The sequence below is a fragment of the Saccopteryx leptura genome, chromosome X (assembly GCF_036850995.1).
Source record: "Saccopteryx leptura isolate mSacLep1 chromosome X, mSacLep1_pri_phased_curated, whole genome shotgun sequence".
Taxonomy (NCBI): Eukaryota; Metazoa; Chordata; class Mammalia; order Chiroptera; family Emballonuridae; genus Saccopteryx; species Saccopteryx leptura.
The window spans coordinates 4572661-4585789 of NC_089516.1; the positions used below are offsets into that span (position 1 = coordinate 4572661).

The 13129-nt window shown below is 39.0% G+C and overlaps 1 protein-coding gene across 3 annotated transcripts in view; it reads right to left on the bottom strand.

Annotated features, from left to right (window-relative positions):
- The window catches only part of MID1 (midline 1), a 338615-nt gene that overhangs the window by 227549 nt on the left and 97937 nt on the right, over positions 1–13129 (bottom strand). The window lies entirely within an intron of this gene.

A 13129-nucleotide genomic window follows, 5' to 3' on the forward strand; every position in this document is an offset into this window, starting at 1 on the left:
AAACATTAAAAACTATTTGGTCATTATACTGATATAGATGAATATCTTAGGTTCTATTTTTCTAGTATTTATTCAAATCATAAAAATAAATGTCTGAACATTCTATGCCAAAACATTAATATTAAGTAGTTACTTAAAATGTACATTCTATGAAACAAATTTTATTTTAGGGGAGTGAAATGCAGGTTGATAGTTCAGACATGTATAAATAATTTTTCTTAATTTAGTTAGGTTAAAAAAAAGTAATTGAATGGCAACAAGATAATTTCTACCCTTAAGTAGTCAGTAATGCATTCTGTAGAATTCAAGATTCACATAAATTCCTTCTCAGCTTGATGTAAGTTTGGAGCAGAAGAGGACATCAGCAGGTCAGAAAGAAAAATGGAAATAAAGAGAAGCCTAGGGTTTCTGGGCTAAACCATGACCATTCATTTCTCCTCAGACCACTTGACTCCTAGCAGAGAAAAACCAGAAATTCCTGGGAGAAACAAGAAGAAAGTACAACTAAAGGGACTCACTCCTCCGAAGATTCCTGAGGGTATTTTGGGAGTGAGAACTTGCAAATCCCACTTTGAACAGAGGGCAACCACTGGCTTTCCTTTTCTCCCTTTAGCTGTTTCTCAGACAACAGTTATGCCTTGCTAGAAGTAAACAGAATATGGAAGCAGAAGGATACATTCATTTGTCATTACTAAATTTACAAAGGGATCCCATACTTTAACTTAACATTTACTATTAAATGTATTTAACCAGTGACTTTTTCCTGTAGCCAATGAAAAACATTTTGATTTATTAAAAATTATTTTCACATATTTAAGTTGAACACTATGAAATTGACAATGCCTGACCATTTTTGACTGGCACAATGGCAATTTCTTAAGGTTAATCTTAAAGTTGAGCTTTCTAGGAACATATCCTTTGTGTGAAGTAAGATTATGTCCTGCTGAGAAACCCTGCAATAAACCAGATGGGGAAACAATGGAGTCAAATAATTCAAAGGGTTATTATTTTGAGGTAACTTGAAACCTCCACTATTCTGACCTCCAACACTCTTATATGTGAGTACTCAAGAAGTTTTTGACAAATACCATCTGATTTCACTTATATGTGGAATCTAATGAACAAAATAAACTAACAAACAAAATAGAAACAGACTCATAGATACAGAAAACAGACTGACAGCTGCCAGAGGGAGGCGGGGGGTAGGGTGGGTGGGTGTGAAAGGTGAAGGGATTAAGCAAAAAAATAAAAAAACAAAAAACCTCATAGACACAGAGAACAGTGTAGTGATTATCAGAGAGAAAGGGGTCGGGGGAGGTAGAAGAGGGTAAAGGGGAACAAATGGTGATGGAAGGAGGCTTGACTTGGGGTGGTGAACCCAGAGTGCAATGTACAGATGATATATTATAGAATCGCACACTTGAAACCTATATAATTTTATTAACCAATGCCACCCCAATGAATTAAATAAAATTAAAACAAATAAATACATAAAAACAAGTTTTTAACCTAAAAACTGACATTGTTCAATAACTCAGTAACTCTGCCAATTTGCAACAATAACAATAACCTAATAGGTTGATTAATTATTGGATTCACAAAAGAAAATAAAGTTGTTGGCTGTTGGTACCTTCCCTTTTCCACTGTGTGCAATGAATTGTGTAGTTGGTATCAGAGTTCTCAGTCTTTTCATGTCTGGGAGAGACAGAGCAGCAGGCTTTAGGTGGCTTAGGCAAGTTTTGCCCTTCCTGGCTCATTTATCTAAGAAAGAATTTGGTGACTTGACAAGTTTCTGAAAGTGGGGGAAAATTATTTGAGTGACAGCAGCCAGAGGAACTTAGCAAATTCTGACTGCCATCATAGTTATCACCCACTGAAATTTAAACTTGAGTCCAAATTTATACAAGTGGATTCACTTACATTATGCAGAATTCACATGCTGTTTATTAACTATCGCTGGGTCTTCTTCTGAATCTTGTACTTTTTTGGATGGTATGACATTTTGGAAGTTGTAATCCTCCTATGAAATTTTCCTATTTTGTTCTAATTTAGTACACTCATCTTTAACTGCAATGACAATTTTGATTCAAAAGACAAACATTAGGAAAGGAAGTGAAAAAGTCAGAAAGTCTGGAGAAGGTTGTAGGAGGGAGTGTGTGTGGGATGTGGGGAGAGAGGGAGACAGCAGATTCTTCCTTTTTAAAAAGTGATTATTCACTTCTAAATGAGACAGCTCAATTTAACTGCCCTGAATTTATGGGTCTAACCATTGAGGAAGATTATGTGTCTTGAGTTCTCTGGGGAAAGAGGCTACCTGGCGATCCAACATTTGTAGTGAATTGTTATTACAGGTGTGGGAACTCGTTTTTGGCAATGAGAGATTTCCTACAGCAGGAAATTCAGGTGGGGTTCATTGATGGGGTGGTCAGAAGGCAGCCAAAAGTGTACGCCAGTAAAGGGTTTAGGCAGCTACTGGAGCTAGTATATTCTGCTCTGTTCTTTAAAAGAATGGAGCAATCCATTGTTTGTGGCTAGATAGAATGTATGACCAATTTTAAGTGTCCGTTGACTTTATTTTGCCCTGAAGTTACACTAAAACAAGAAACAGCCAACTTTTTATTCTTTCTAGAATGATAAGATTATTTGTATTGTGTTAATAAGTCACATAAATTACATAACCATGTAATTAGTAAATTACACCAAATGATAAGTAATGCCAACAACATGATAGGCAACAATTATATCTTTACAACCAAAACGTGGGTATAGTGAAATGGCATAGCTAACAAATGCACGAGTTCCTTAGAACAACCTTAGAGAAAGGGCTGTTGCTATATCAACCAATTAGTGATCAGGAGAAATTGATGAGGTAGGTATACATTGATTTAGTTTTTGAATAATTTTTCCTTTTAAAATTACTCAAGTAATTTATGGTCATTGTTTAACTATTAGAAAATTCAGGGATGTAAATCAAAACAACTTGTGAGCTGGACCACCTCCCAAAGTCAGCCACTGGTAGCAATTTATTGTATAAACTCCTAGAGTTTTTCCTCACATAAATATACCATAATATACTATACTAGAAATATTTGAAGTGGGATTATTCCATATATGCCATTCTATATTCTTCCCTTTTAATATTTTAGCCACTATATAATAGTCAATTGTACAGGTATACAATTCATTGTTTCAACCAATCCACTTGTATTGGTCCCTTAGATCATTTACAGTATTTTGGCTCTAATATAAATTGTTATTATCAACATCATTTTATACTCATGTTAGAAGATTTGTCCGATTACTTCTTTAGGCTACATTTCTAGAAGTAGGATTGATTGGTAATAGGATATCATTCTTTTTGTGAAGGTTTTAATACAAGTGATGTGCTTTCCTTAGCTTGTATTTATTTTCAGCCCTACAACCATATCAGAGTTATTAGTTTGTTTTAAGAATTTCCAGCCAAGAAACTTTAGAGGGGAACAGGCCATATTTCCCAACTTCCTTCCATCTCTCTTTCCTCCCTCTGACAAACATTGATGGGTCACCTACCACATTCAGGCATTGGACAAAAAGTCTCCAATCACATTTGCTAGTAGGTATGGGAGAGAAATGATTTTGTATATTCACGTCTTCTGTCCTTTTGAATAATACACATAAATATCATGGAAAATTCCAACATGTCAACTTCTAATCTCCTTTTCACAGATGCTTTTCACATCTAGAAGTAACACAGATTCTTGTGTCAGACCATGCTCCTTGATTTTGTTCGGAGAATATTGTCACCATCACTGTGGGAGACAGAAACCAGCCACGTCCCATCTTCAGGCTGACTGCTGAACTCATTAATTTGCTCTTCTTTTCTCCTCTTCAATGATGGTACTCTGGTGCCTCCTCCCCACATTCCCACCGCCAGTCCCAGGTCGAAACCAGTGAGAGATTCAAATGCATGGGTTATTTACCGTTCAGTACCCTTCTTCCCTGACGTCAGACTCTCTATTAAATTAATGAGCTATTTTCACAATGCTCTAAGAAGCCAGAATGAAGAACAGTCTTTTTGTCAAGGAAAGTGACAGTTAATTAATGAGAGTTTTCTGTGTTGTCGTAAGTAGAAAGCCCCCAAATAGCTTTTAAATTAGTGAGAGAAAGCTCAGAGCTCACCCTCGCCCCAGAACAGCCTAACAAGCTTCAAGCCATTAACGGCTCTCTTTCGAGCCTCTGCAATGTTTGAGCTTTTACAGTGACTACTAAAGTCAAACAAACCATTCTAATAATTATAAATTAATAGAACACATCGAGGTGTACATGACATGAAACATGATTAAAACACTTCCAGCCACATTGGTCTCATATACAATACTAGGAGTTTAGGAATTCTGGTCATGCCTCTCTCAAGTGGTCCCAAGCAAAATTACACTGTATTTAAATTGTGGTTTTCTTCTCTTTTCAAGTATTTCCCCTCTTGAACAGAAAGAGAAGGAGAAAATGTTAGGATCATCGAGTTGAGGAGGCAAAGGTCAAGATGCAATAGGAAGTATATGAAGATTTGTACTGGCCAAATATTGAAACTGAAATCGAGTTATGGTAGTAGGTTCTTATGAATGTACCTTGTAATTCTTTTCTACATTTCAGTGACTTTGTGAATGATTTAATGTAGTGGTTTTTAACGAGGGGTGACTTTGTCCTGCCAGCGGACATTTGACAATGTTTGGAATATATTTGGTTGTCAAAACGAGGGTGAAGTTCTACTGGCATCTAGTAAGTAGAGACAGGGACACTGCTCAACACCCAAGAATTACTGGCTCTAAATGTCGGTAGTGCCAAGGTTGAGAAACCCTGATTTAATTTACTTCAGGTTCAGTTTTTGGATTCAGAGATGACATTTGAATAATTGTTTCAAGCTGTATCAGTTGTGACAATATGAGATGTTAACAAGATTCACCTCTAGCCTAGATTATAGGTGGAAGTTTTCATTATCATATCAGGAAACTTTTATAGAGAGGCAGTGCCTCATAATATTAAGTTCTTCTAAAAGATATTAGTTGAGGGAAAAATACTATGAAGAGGCTCAATGAGAAATGTGCCTTTTCTCTTTAAGGAGACACTGGATACATCTTTGGGTTCTAGAAAACTTTCCTTCGAAAACTCTTTCTAATTATCAGATGGGGGTAAGAAGGGTTCCTACTGAAAGTAATGCCTTTAGACCAGCCAGATGCTTCTGTAAGGCCCTGAAAGAACAAGAGACCCCTATATGATGAGACTAGCTTGGTGGTTCTTGAAGTGGGGCCCTTGGACAGGAGCAGCAGCATCACCTGGGAACCTGTTAGAAATGTGCATTTCCAGGCCCCATCCCAGGGCTAAAGGAATGAGAAATTCTGGTGCTGGGCTCACAGGGCTTTACCAAGTCTTCCAGGTGATGCTAATAATATGCCCAAGCTCAAAACCATTGCTTTAGCTAAAAAATGGTGGAGAAATAGAGACAGAGAAACAGAAGGAATTTTTTTTTGTATTTTTCTGAAGTGAGAAGTGGGGAGGCAGATAAACAGACTCCCACATGTGCCCAACTGGGATCCACCCAGCATGCCCACTAGGGGGCAATGATCTGCCCATCTGGAGGTGTTGCTCCATTACAACTGGAGCCATTCTAGTGCCTGAGGCGGAGGCCATGGAGCTGTCCTCAGCGCCCGGGCCACCTTTGCTCCAATGGAGACTTGGCTGTGGGAGGGGAAGAGAGAGATAGAGAGAAAGGAGAGGAGGAAGGGTGGAGAAGCAGATAGGTGCCTCTCCTGTGTGCCCTGGCCAGGAATTGAACCTGGGACTTCTACCCACTGGGCTGATGCTCTACTACTGAGCCAACCGGCCAGGGACAAAGGGAATTTCTTAAGAAAGTCCTAGGTTTGTGTTACTCAAGAACAAATCAAGATAGTTCCTTATCCTTAACAACTTAAATTTAAAACATAAAATCTGGGTTGGGATTTTCTCTTAAAATCTTATTTCTAGTGCAGCCTGTGATCTCATGGATTTGTAGACTTAAAGCCCACTAGCTGAGATAGTTCAAGGAGCTTTATAATCTAAGTGTTGCCGTTTAGTAAGTTTCAGGTCAGGGGGTTTTGGGGTACCTTCATTTGATTAAGTTTCCTGGGCACATTCAGTCTTTTCATGATAAAAAAGGGCAACAGTTAATTCTTCCTATCTCTGCTGCATTCATCTCAATTTCAAGCTGTGAAAGAAATGTCATCATTCATCTTGGCATTTCCATGCCCTGTGACAATGAAGTTGAAACACATTGGAAAGAAAATGCCCTGGTTCTGGTCACTATACTATCAGTGCCCTGGTTCCATCATGGAATCTTCCCAGGGGCATCACTGGACTTAGAACACCTGGAATTTTATGCTCTGGCAGAATTCCCTCTTACAGGCTCCATACATAGCAAGATGCTTTCTCTTTGGATTTTGAAAAGATTACTCTTAAAAGAAAACAAAAATGCAATTTAAGAATGAGGGGAAAGCCTCCTTTTTTGCCAGTGCTTGGCCACCTAAACAAACAGAAATATTCATCAGCCCATGAGCAGCTCAAGGCCAGGAAAGAAGCATGCCTTCCCAGAGCACAGCTTAAAACAAAGCCCAAGTTCAAGTTGAGTGGGAGAGGGCATGGCAAACCCTTACTTCCAAGGGAGCCCTAATGATGTGGCTGTCGAACCCAGAAACCTATACAGCTCAAAGGGCCTTCATGCCCAAATCGAGAATTCCCCTTTTGAAAGAGGTATGACATATTCACCTTTGAGAGTTGTTCATCTTGTGCAGAACAAGCAGTCCCTTTAAAATCAGTGAGCAATCTATTATTGTTTATCAAATCTGGGACATTCTAACATGGTTTGTGTCTAGCATTTCTCATGCTTCCAGAGAGCCATGCATGAAAGTAAGTCACATGTAATATGCCAATAACTTCCTTTATAATATTCCAAACATAATGAAAGAGAACAAAAATAAAGCCATGTCTGGTAGAGCTTGAAAGGATTTTACATCCCAGGAGCCTGCCAAGATGCTAACATAAGGGAACAATATCATCAGACAAAAGGGAAAAAAATAACTACTACAGCAATTAGTGATAACATGTAGAATGCCAGGCTCTGTTTAAATAAAATAAAATTCTATCAGCAAAATATGACAATTTCAAGAAAGTGTTTATTCTAATTTCATTCTCATCAAGACATAATGTTCTCTTTTACATACTGTACATATTGCAAATTTTTAATTTTTTTACTAAGTGAGAGATGGGGAGGCAGACAGACAGACTCTTGCATGTGCCCTGACTAGGATCCACCTGGCAAACCCCCTACCAGGAGATGCTCTGCCCATCTGGGGCCACTGTACCATTGTTCGGCAAGTGAGCAATTTTAGCACCTGAGGCAAGGCCATGGAGCCATCCTCAGCACCTGGGGCCAACTTGCTCCATGGCTGAAGGAGAGGAAGAGAGAGAGAGAGAGAGAGAGAGAGAGAGAGAGAGAGAGAGAGAAGGGGGAGAAAAAGGGGTAGAGAAGCAGGCAGTCACTTCTGTGTGCCCTGACTGGGAATCAAAACCAGAATTTCCACATGCTGAGTCGACACCCTACCACTGAGCCAACTGGCCAGGGCCCATATTTCAAATTTTAAAGAAATAATTTGACTGGTATGGATTAGAAAGTTGGTCTTGCCTGACCTGTGGTGGCACAGTGGATAAAGCATTAACCTGGAATGCTGAGGTCGCTGGTTCAAAACCCTGGGCTTGCTTGGTCAAGGCACATGTAAGAAGCAACACACGAGAAGCAACTATGAGCTGATACTTCTCGCCCCACCCTGAGCTTTTCTGTCTGTCTCCTCTCTCTAAAATCAATCAATAAAAAAAAATCTTATAAAAAAGAAAGTTGGTCTTTTCTCACAAATGAAGTTAGGTGTTAAGAGGGTTTTTTTGTGTGTGGTAAATAGGATAATTTCCATACATATTTGTGCATGTGAACAGATAGAGTTCTCTGCAGTCAGAACTAAAGGATAGCTTTCTACAGTGTGAGTGAAAGAGTGACTAATCCAGGGTAGTCAACCTTTTTATACCTACAGCCCACTTTTGTATCTCTGTTAGTAGTAACATTTTCTAACCGCCCACCGGTTCCAGAGTAACGGTGATTTATAAAGTAGGGAAGTCACTTTACTTTATAAAATTTATAAAGCAGAGTTACAAAAAGTTAAAGCATATAATAATAATTACTTACCAAGTACTTTATGTCGGATTTTCACTAAGTTTGGCAGAATCAATCTTTATAAGACAACTTACTATACTTAAATCTATCTTTTTGTTTATATTTTGGTTGCTTCACTACCGCCCACCATGAAAGCTGGAACGCCCACTAGTGGGCGGTAGGGACCAGGTTGCCTACCACTGGCCAATGCCATATCTACAGGGCTGAGTAATAACTGATGTAAAAGCTTGGTATGTTTCAAAATCAGAGACAAATGCATATAAAATATAATTTTGTTAGTTCCTGGCTTATCAGAGCTAAAAATATAACATTTTTGCTAATGTTTCAGAAACACCAATCAATCAACAAATATTTTCCATGGCCATTCTGTGCCCATACCATAGGATCAAATTTCTCTTCATCCAAAGTTCAATTTGGAATAAAAGGAGTCAAAAAACTTCCTTAACAGGCGATGCTAGCAAAAACAATTATTTTACTGGGCAAAGGAGATTAAATCTAAAAACATGTTTCTGAAAATTAGGCCAATTCAATAGTTTTACTCTTAAGACAGGATGATTTCTTCTGTAGGGTACAGGCTTGCGATTTTGGGGATTATGCACAGAAATATTTTCAAATTGCCATCCACCCAGTTATTTGGATATATGCTTATACATCTGAGTAAACGTATGGTTAGAAAAACATTTTCATGCTCTCCTATGCCAAGTATAATTTTAAAAGTAAGCACTTTGCTGCATAAAAATCATACCATACATGATGCTTCTTGTCCAGAGTTGGGAGACAGGGAATGTAAATTTCTCAAAAGCTCCTTCTAGTTCTAATATTTTTTTGCCATGTAAAAGAATCCTTCCCACTGGCTGAACTCACTGAAGTATATGTTGTTATTCTAAATGCATAGCAAATTATAGAAACAAATGTGAATTTGGAGTCTCAATCCCTTTAAGTATATATTATATGACATGGATATTTAGCAGTGCTAACCAGTTATTTATTATTTATTAGATGATAGATCTTTAAATAGCCCTTGAGGACTATTTAAATGACCATTCCAATGGGGAAAAACAAAAATCTAAGACAAACTGGAATTAAGTCAATCGTTCTCCCTCACCAAACTGGCGAGGAAAACAGCAAGAATACCTTCCTCGCTGAGAAATTTCCTCTCATTTAAGTCACATAGTTAATGAATATCAATCCTCAAGGAAAAAATGGAAACTTATAATGCTAGTTTGTATTATTTGTTTATTTTTGCAGAAGGAATTGCTCAGGTGGCTGGAGATGTAGCTCAGAAAATGGACGTAAACAAAGGGAGGCCAGGCAGTCAGAAATTCAGCCCAACTATGTTCTAGGAGAAATCACATAGCAACCTCTGACTCTGAGTGCCTCTGTTAGAACGGCAGAATCTGCTGCCTGTGGCAAACAAAACTGTCTTTGCTAGTTTAATTTCTTTGTTATCAGAGAGATTGTGTGTCCAGGTTGAGGACCTCAAGAATCTTTATGAGAGATTGGCTGAAAATATGGAATGGATGGAGGTGGAATGATGCCCTCTGCTGGAGAGAATCAGTAATGTCACCCATGAGTTTACTGAGGCTGAAGTAAAATACAAAATCTTTTGGTGGGGTATTTCTGGTACAGAAAGTCCCGAGATGTACACTGCAAAAGAGCAGTTGCAAAACCCCAAACCACATGAAATTAGCTTGATTTTAAGTTGACAGTGGAATTTGAAACCAGCTGTACTTCATCCCAAAATGTTAGCACTATAAACCCTTCATCAAACCTGGAGACAATTATTTTCTCACTATCTGAACAAGACCACATTTTTAGCAGCTGAATTTTTCCAGGGAAGACTTTGCTCTCCCATTTTAGTTTTGCAGAGCGCCCCTCTTGCAGACTTGCATAAACAAGCCTCATTCAAGAACGAAGGATCCTCTGAGGCAGAGGTCGGGAACCTATGGCTCGTGAGCCAGATGTGGCTCTTTTGATAGCTGCATCTGGCTCGCAGACAAATCTTTAATAAAAAAATAATAATGTTAAAAATATAAAACATTCTCAGGTATTACAATCCATTCATTTCCTACCACTCATGTTCATGGTTGCGGGTGGCTGGAGCCAATCACAGCTGTCCTCCGGGACAACACCAAATTTTTATTGGATAATGTGTAAGGTACATGGGTTGTTGTGAGGTCAGGAAGTAAACTTCCCTCTTTTTAATCAAGTAGTCAGCTAGCTAATTGCTGAAACCCTTTTGATGAAGAAGATGGCTAAAAGAAAAAAAAAAGATGAGGAGTATTGTACTTTTCAGCAGGAATGGACAGAGGAATTCACCTTTGTGGAGAGAGAGAGCAGGTTCTGCAGTGTGTCTAATATGCAATGATAAAATTGTATCAATGAAATGGTCAAATATAAAGTGGCACTTCAACACACACCATACTACATTTGCATCGAAATATCGAGCAGGGGACAGCAGGAAGAAAGCATGTCAAGAGCTACTATGCAGAGTGCAAGCTAGTTAGCAGCAACTCCGTGTTTGGACTCAACAAGGTGACTGGAATTCAGCTAGCTTTGCTGGTGCTTTAGCAATTGTGAGAAACGGAAAGCCATTCACAGATGGGGAATATGCCAAAACATTCATGCTTGATGTTGCCAATGAACTCTTTGACGATTTTCGGATAAAGACAAGATAAACGAATAAAAGACATGCCTCTGTCAACAAGAACTGTTCACGATTGTACCATTATGATGGCAAATCAAACTGAGGCAACACAAGTGAAGGACATAAATGCAGCACCATTCTTTTCTCTCACTTTGGATGAGTCAACAGATGTAAGCCATTTATCCCAGTTCAGCGTGATTGCAAGGTATGCTTTTGGTGACACACTACGTGAGGAAAGTCTTGCTCTTTTGCCTATGAAAGAGACCACAAGAGGGGAGGATTTATTCAAGTCTTTCACTGAGTTTGCTAAAGAAAAAATTTACCTATGGATAAACTTATTTCGGTGTGTACTGATGGTGCTTCGTGCATGGTGGGGAGAAACAGAGGATTTGTAGCGCTTATTCATGAACACGAAAAGAGCCCTGTCCTAAGTTTTCACTGCATCCTACATCAGGAGGCGCTTTGTGCTCAGATGTGTGGTGAGCAGCTTGGTGAGGTGATGTCACTGGTCATTTGGGTGGTCTACTTTATTGTTGCCCGAGCTTTAAATGATCGCCAGTTTAAAACACTGCTGGATGAAGTTGGGAATAATTATCTTGGTCTGCTTCTGCACAGCAATGTGCTTTGGTAGTCAAGAGGGAAGGTGCTCAGCCATATCACGGCTTGTCTGAGCGAAATCTGGACTTTTCTTGAAATGAAAAACGTCAAGCATCCTGAATTAGCTAACACTGAGTGGCTCCTGAAGTTCTACTATTTCGTGGACACGACTGAACATCTGAACCAGCTCAATGTGAAAATGCAAGGTGTTGGAAATACAGTCTTATCCCTTCAACAAGCAGTGTTTGCATTTGAAAACAAGCTAGAACTCTTCATCATGGACATTGAAACAGGTTGTTTACTACACTTTGAAAAACTGGGAGAGTTTAAAGATGCATGCACAGCAAGTGACCCTGCTCAACACCTTGATCTCCAGCAGCTAGCGGGCTTCACATCTAATCTCCTGCAGTCATTCAAAGCATGCTTTGTAGAATTTTTTGAGCGCACTCGTCTTTTTAATTTCATCACCCATCCACAGGAGTGTGCATTGGACAGCGCTGACCTGAGTTACATCCCTGGTATCTCTGTCAGAGATTTTGAGCTATAAGCTGCTGACCTGAAGACCTCAGACATGTGGGTGAATAAGTTCAGGTCACTGAATGAAGATTTGGAAAGACTTGAATGACAGCAATCAGAGTTAGCAAGCAAACACAAGTGGGGAGAAATGAAAAAACTTCAACCCATGGACCAGCTTATTGTTAAAACTTGGAATGTGCTTCCCATCACATACCACACACTGCAACGTGTGAGTATTGCTGTACTGACAATGTTTGGCTCTACGTATGCATGTGAGCAGTCTTTCTCACATCTAAAGAACATTAAGACCAACCTACAATCACATTTAATGGATATAAGTCTCAACGCCTGCATGAAGTTTCACCTCACCACATATCAACCAGACTACCAAGCCATCTGCAAAACCATGCAGCACCAGAAGTCGCATTAATGGTAAGAAGTACTTTATTCGTCATTGGTTAGCAACAGCATAACAACATTATTAAAAAGAATTCAGAGACTTATTGTACTTTAAAAGTATTGGTCTTACATAAAATGCACACATTTACTTGTATTTAGTGTTAAACATATTGTTGGCTCTCACGGAATTACATTTTAAAATATGTGGTGTTCATGGCTCTCTCAGCCAAAAAGGTTCCTGACCCCTGCTCTGAGGTCTAGCCCCAATCCACTCTCTGTGATTCTGCTATTAAAACTCATAAAAGAAATTTGTCACAAAAAGCTTGCATCACATTGGCCTTCCCAGGTTTCTTAGAAATACTCTACAGGACAAAAATTTATTTTAAAATGTCATTTGAGAAAATCCAGGAAAACAGTGGTATTTCATTAAAGGTGTAAAATTTCTTCATTTCCTAGTTCTGAGGTTGAAATTATTAATCATTTTTAATTTTTTAAAAATTTATTCATTTTAGAGAGGAGGGGGGAAGGGGAAGAGGAGCAGGAAGCTTCAACTCCCATATGTGCCTTGACCAGGCAAGCCCAGGGTTTTGAACAAGCAACCTCAGCATTCCAGGTCGACGCTTTATCCACTGCGCCACCACAGGTCAGGCAGAAATTATTAATCATTTTAAAGCAAAGGTCACTGCACCTTCATTTTGCACCAGGCTCTGTGAAATCAGTAGCCTGTCCCGTCCATGCGC